The 6729-nt window shown below is 41.8% G+C and overlaps 1 non-coding gene and 1 pseudogene across 1 annotated transcript; both read right to left on the reverse strand.

Moving 5' to 3' along the window:
* Window positions 1–1465: 1465 nt before the first annotated feature.
* LOC140310483 (U2 spliceosomal RNA) lies at window positions 1466–1640 on the reverse strand (annotated as a pseudogene).
* Window positions 1641–1948: 308 nt separating this feature from the next.
* Window positions 1949–2062, reverse strand: LOC140310577 (U5 spliceosomal RNA). The gene has a single exon (XR_011916633.1). It is a non-coding gene; the product is annotated as a U5 spliceosomal RNA (small nuclear RNA).
* Window positions 2063–6729: the final 4667 nt, after the last annotated feature.

Below are 6729 nucleotides of genomic sequence, written 5' to 3' on the forward strand. Positions count from 1 at the left end.
AGTGGTCTGTGGAAACTCAACTGTTCCCTGTTGGAGGATGAAATCATAGTCAGTCAGTACAGGGAATGTTATAAAGAGTGGCAGACCCTTCAAGACCTCTACGAAACACATGCACAATGGTGGGAAATGGTGAAGGAAACGACCCAGACTTTTTTTAAACAGCAAGGTAAACGTAAAAAAAGGAAAGAGAATAGATGTATGATGGGACTACATAAACGCTTACAGCGCTACTTTAAACTAAATCAGTGTGGCATAGACTTTAAAGAAGAAATCAAAGATGTCAAAAAGGAAATGTCAGTTTCAGCAGAAATAAAGAGTAAAGGAATTTTTGTAAGAAGCAGGGAGCAGGAAATTGAGGAAGGTGAAAAATAAAGAAAGTTATAAATAAAAAGGAGTGTATTCAAAATCTAAAAAGAGAAGATGGGTTTTTAACAAAATCCACACAAGAGATGATTGAAACTGTACATACCTTTTATAGTAACATGTACAAAGAGAAACCAGTGCACTTGGAAACATCGGCAGAAATCTTAAAATTCGTTGACAAAACCGTAAAAGAGAATGCACACTTGACACAGAATTTTACTGCTTTAGAGTTAAAAAAATGCCTAACAGGTTTTAAGAGAAGTCGAGCTCCGGGTTTAGACGGGCTTCCTGCAGAATTCTATCTGACCTATTGGGACCTTTTATCATCAGACATTTTAGATGTTTTTAAAGATTTTGAAAAACTCGACCGACTGCCTGACAGTTTTAGAGTGGGAATAGTGACTCTACTTTATAAAAATAATGATAAGACTGACCTAAAGAATTGGAGGCCCATCACACTTTTAAACTTTGACTGTAAACTTTTTAGCAAGGTTTTAGCGACACGGATGTCCTCTGTTTTAGAGGAGGTAATTCACCCAGACCAAACTTGTGCCATCTCAGGGAGACAACTCACCGACAGCCTCGTACTGATTCGAGACATCATTGATTACGCTAGAGACAGAAACACCCGGCTTGTCATCTTAAATTTAGACTTTGAAAAAGCATTTGATCGGGTCTCGCATCAATATCTCTTTCAGGTGTTGCAGCCATCGAAAAGGGCCCGATTGTTCCTACTTGGTGAGCTTTGCTTGGTTGAGACGCTTGCCCCCCCCCCCCCCCCCCCCCCCCCCCCCCTGCTCCTCGGCTGACCAAGTAGAAACAATCTATTCGATGGCTGCCTTGTCTTTTACTCTGTGCAAAAGACAAGGCAGCCACAAACACCACGGGAACACCGTATTGAGGCTTTGTTCTGACCACTCATTCGGTGTCGCGTTTCTTTCAAGCAATTCTCCCGGTTAGCCCGCACTCGGCTCGCTCCCAGAGCCGTGTTAAAGTCTACTTCGCATTCACTCTCTTTTCTCAGCAGATTAAAAGAAAGTTTCATCTTGGGCTCCCTGAAACTTCCATCCTGCACCGCTGTTTGCTTTTTCACAAGAGCAGAGGAGAGCGCACCGTTCCCAGCGGCACTGCAGTACCGGGTCGAGGCTTGGAGTGAACGGAGCAAGCTTCTTTTTCAACTCCTATTCTTAAAAATCCATTTAATATGTTGTCCTCGTATAGAGGACATATTAAACTGATAAGAACACTTGATCTTAGCCAAAAGGCCGAGAAGCGATAACTGTCCACTGTTTCAGGTCCGAGGGCCCTTGCTGGCACAATGCGCACTTGTAGCAATGTTCTTTTTATGGCCATAGGTGGCCAGAGTGTCACGTTGCACCTCCGCCCACCCGCTGCACTGAGCACTCTTCAGCCCTTTTAAATGGTATAACTTTGCACTCCCGCATGCTCCAGCAAGCACCATTCAAGCAACAACTTTGCACTCCAGCTTCGAACATCGGCACAGTCGCAACAAGTAAGGCGACTCTACTCAGAGAAGTCACTCTGCAAAGTAGCAAGATTTCTTTTGCACAGACAGAAAGGGCTTCACCCGCAAAGGTAAAGCCTGCCAATAATAGAAACAACTCATTAGTGCTGCTCTCCACGGAAGTCTTTAGTAAAAGGCGAAAGACTTGTATGTTATGAAGAGAAACCAGAGTACGATTATCCGTCACTGCGGGAGCAGGGCATCAGGCTAGTTGGTATAGCCACCTTCCCCATGGTGAGCTTTGCTTGGTTGAGACGCTTGCCCCCCCCCCTTGGTGTCTTTTACTCTATGCAAAAGACAAGGCAGCAACAAAAACACCACGAGAATCCCGTATTGAGGCTTTGTTCTGACCGCTCATTCGGTGTCGCGTTTCTTTCAAGCAATTCTCCCGGTTAGCCCACACTCGGCTCGCTCCCATAGCCGTGTTAAAGTCTACTTCGCATTCACTCTCTTTTCTCAGCAGACTCTTGGGATTTTATCTATAAAATGAATTCCTTCACTCAAACTATGTGAAAACTGCTTTGTCCTTAATATTTACCATGTCTAGAAAGATTTAAACAAAAAAAACAACGTTGTACTTTGCAGTAAAAGAAAGAGCAAATCTAAAGTTTCAGGAATCCGAGAATAAGCTTACTTTCATGAGTTCTTCACGATTTCGGATTTTGCTATAAAATGAATTCCTTCACTCAAACTAAATTAAAACTGCTAAACCGCTAATCTGTTATATGTAAGGCAGATGTCAAATTCACCGAAATAGGATCAAAGGGTATTCGGCCAATCGAGTTGTAGCAGCTTCGGTAAAAGAGTATAAGTTGAAGAGTTTGTGAATAAAGGTGTGCGCACACATAGTGTGCTGTACGAAAATAGGCAGGGAGCAATGCCGGCTGGGGTATATGTTCTTGTATGTTGTCTGCCTGTTTGATTTGAATGTGTTGTGTAAGTGTCCTGTTGAATGTTACATGTTTGGGCTTTGACACTTCACTGTGGTTGTTAACTGTGTGGTGTGTCCTGAAATGTTCTCTGTTTGGGCTGTGTGACATGCTTAATGCTTGTCAGTAGCTACCCACTTATTCATATATAGCAACTGACAACATAAGAAGTCTGGACATACTTTGATAGTAGTTGTAGAAGTATCCTTATTGATAATAGATCACTAATTCATAGTGATAGAACAGTAGATGAACAGGTGCTTGCACATGTCTCACGAAAATAAAATGGGTGTATGATTGCTGACGGCAGAGCAATACTGCCAAACTTATGAGTTCTTGTGGCAAACTTGATTCAGTGTCTTGACGTGTATACGCTGTTTTGCTGACTTGATTGTCACAAGAAACAAAGTGTGTTTGATAAGATCCGACCATTTTATTACGGGAGGATCAGTATGTATGGATTCTGATGTGACTGATAAACCCATTCGTATCTTAAGCATAATCTAATACGTGAGACAACGCCCTGGCACACGATAAAAAAAAAAAAGAGAGAGAGCGGTTTTGTGTCCCCACAGTCCATAATGTAGAAAAGAGAGAAAAAAGCCTTTCTGATTTGGTGTGTGTGCTCATAGTGCAGAGTGTAGAGAAAAGAAAGCCGTTTTGGTGTCACGGGTGTTGTGACTTACACACACACATTTCTAAATTGAGAAAGGAAATTATTTTAGAGGAAGCACTAGAGTTTAGATCCCACATTTATTGATAGGCATTCATTTATTTCTTCACTTCTGATGAAGTTTCAACAATAAACAACAAACTTTGTATTATGAGAAAGAACCAGACTCATTCTTCAGGAATCCGAAAATAAGCTCTATTTTATGAGTTATGCACGAATTCGGATTCTCCTATAAAACGAATTCATTAACTCAAACCAAGTTAAGACTGCTTTGTCCTTCATATTTATTCATGTCTAATCAAGTTTCAACGATAAACAACGTTGTACTTTGTAGAATGAGAAAGAACTTCTTCAGCAATAAGCATCTCTCGACATATGACGAAATACAGATTTTGCTATAAAATTAATTCCTTCTATCAGCCTGACTTAAAACTGTTTGTCCTCCTTATTTATCCACTTCAAATCAAGTTTCAACAATTAAAAAAAATTTGTAGTTTGAAAAAGAACAACTTAATCTTCAGCAATCAGTATAAAAAGAGGTGCAAATGCCAACCATACATACCTAAAAGGTGGAGCGGAAGTATTCAGCTGCAAGTAGGAGTGAATGTTCGACCATAATTTGTAAAAAGCGGGTAAGAAAAGGTTCGAATGCCCGACTATATATTAACAAAAGCGGGAGGAGAGGTCTTCGGATGAGAGTGGGTGAGAATTTCCAACCATAATCTATAAAATACGGTGAAAAAAAATATGTGAATGCCTCATAGAACACTAAAAGCGGAAGCGTTTGGCTGCAAGAAGGTGTGAATGTCCGACTATATTTGGTGAAAAGCAGGTGAAGCAAGGTCTGAATGCCCAACCTTACATCATCAAAAGCGAGATCAGAGGTGTTCGGTTGCAAGAAGGCCATAGTTTGCCAAAAGCGGGTAAGGTGCGAATGACCGACTAAATATCAACAAAAGTGGGGGCGGAGGTCTTCGGATGGAAGTGGGTGTGAATATCCCACCATACAAATATGGTGGAGAGGAAGCTGTGAATGGCCGACCATAGTAAAAGGCGGGTGAGAGAAGGTGCGAATGTCAAACCATACATAATCAAAACAGGGAGCGGAGGTGTTCTGCTGTAAGAAGGTGTGAATGTCCGACCATAGTTGGTAAAAAGCGGGTAAGAAAAGGTTAAAATACCCGACTGTACACAATCAATCGCGGGAGCGGAGTTGTTCGGCTACTAAAAGGTGTGAAAGTCCGACCATGGTTTGTAAAAAGCGGGTAAGAAAAGGTGCGAATGCCCGACAATGTATGATCAAAAGAGGGAGTGGAGGTTTTCGGCTGCAAGAAGGTCTGAATGTCCAACCATAATTTGTAAAAACCGGGGAAGAAAAGGCTCGAAAGCCCGACTATACACCATCAAAAGTGGGAGCGGAGGTGTTCAGCTGCAAGACGGTCTGAATGTCCATCAATAATTGCTAGAAAACATGAAAGAAAATTTTCGAATATCAAACTGCACGAATGCCTAACCATACATCATCAAAAGAGGGAGCGGAGGTGTTCCGCTGTAAGAAGGTGTGAATGTCTGACCATAGATGGTAAAAAGCAGGTTAAATTACCCGACTGTACACAATCAAAAGAGGGAGCGGAGTTGTTCAGCTAAGAGAAGGTGTGAAAGTCCGACCTTGGTTTGTAAAAAGCGGGTAAGAAAAGGTTCGTATGCCCGAATATACACCATCAAGAGCGGAAGCGGAGGTGTTCGGCTGCAAGATATTGTGAACGTCCGACCAAAGTTTGTAAAAAGCAGTTAAGAAAAGGTTCGAATATCTAACCAAACATAATCAAAAGCGGGAGCAGAGCTGTTCGACTGGAAGTAGGTGTGAATGTCAGATCATAATTTGCAAAAAGCTGATGAGAAAGGGTGAGAATGCCCAACTATACACCATCAAATGCGGTAGCGGAGTTGTTCGGCTGTGAGTAGGTGTGAATCTCCAACCATAATTGCTGAAAAATGTGTTAGAAAAGGTAAAAATGCCGGTCCATACATAATCAAAATCGGGAGAGGTGGTGTTCAGCTGCAAGAAGGTCTAAATGTCCATCAATAATTGCTAGAAAACATGAAAGAAAATTTTCGAAAATCAAACCACACATGATCATAAGTGGGAGAGGAGGTGTTCAGCTGCAAGAAGGTGTGAATGTCCACCCATAATACCTGAAAAATGGGTAAAAAAAAGGTGCGAATGCCCAACCATACATCATCAAAAGCAGGAGTGCATGTGTTCGGCTACAAGAAGGTGTGAACGTCCAACCAAAGTTTGTAAAAAGCAGTTAAGAAAAGGTTCGAATATCCAACCATACATAATCAAAAGCGGGAGCAGAGCTGTTCGACTGCAAGTAGGTGTGGATGTCAGATCATAATTTGCAAAAAGCTGATGAGAAAGGGTGAGAATGCCCGACTATACACCATCAAATGCGGTAGCGGAGTTGTTCGGCTGTGAGTAGGTGTGAATCTCCAACCATAATTGCTGAAAAATGTGTTAGAAAAGGTAAAAATGCCGGTCCATACATAATCAAAATCGGGAGAGGTGGTGTTCAGCTGCAAGGTCTAAATGTCCATCAATAATTGCTAGAAAACATGAAAGAAAATTTTCGAAAATCAAACCACACATGATCATAAGTGGGAGAGGAGGTGTTCAGCTGCAAGAAGGTGTGAATGTCCACCCATAATACCTGGAAAATGGGTAAAAAAAAGGTGCCAATGCCCAACCATACATCATCAAAAGCAGGAGTGCATGTGTTCGGCTACAAGAAGGTGTGAACGTCCAACCAAAGTTTGAAAAAAGCAGTTAAGAAAAGGTAAGAATGCCGGTCCATACATCATCAAAAGCGAGAGAGGTTGTGTTCGGCTGCAAGTAGGTGTGAATGTCCAGCCATAATTACTCACAAACGGGTAAGAAAAGGTAGTATTGCCAGACCATATATGATCAAAACAGGGAGCAGAGGTGGTTCAGCTGCAAGAAGGTTTGAATGTCCGACTAAAGTTCAAATATATTAACAAAAGCGGGAGGAGAGGTCTTCGGATGAGAGTGGTTGAGAGAGCTGTGAATGGCCGACCATAGTAAAAGGCGAGTGAGAGAAGGTGCGAATGTCAAACCTTACATAATCAAAACAGGGAGCGGAGGTGTTCTGCTGTAAGAAGGTGTGAATGTCCAACCATAGTTGGTAAAAAGCGGATAAGAAAAGGTTAAAATACCC

This window comes from Leuresthes tenuis, unplaced genomic scaffold, assembly GCF_036924035.1.
Source record: "Leuresthes tenuis unplaced genomic scaffold, fLeuTen1.0.hap1 SCAF_6, whole genome shotgun sequence".
NCBI lineage: Eukaryota > Metazoa > Chordata > Actinopteri > Atheriniformes > Atherinopsidae > Leuresthes > Leuresthes tenuis.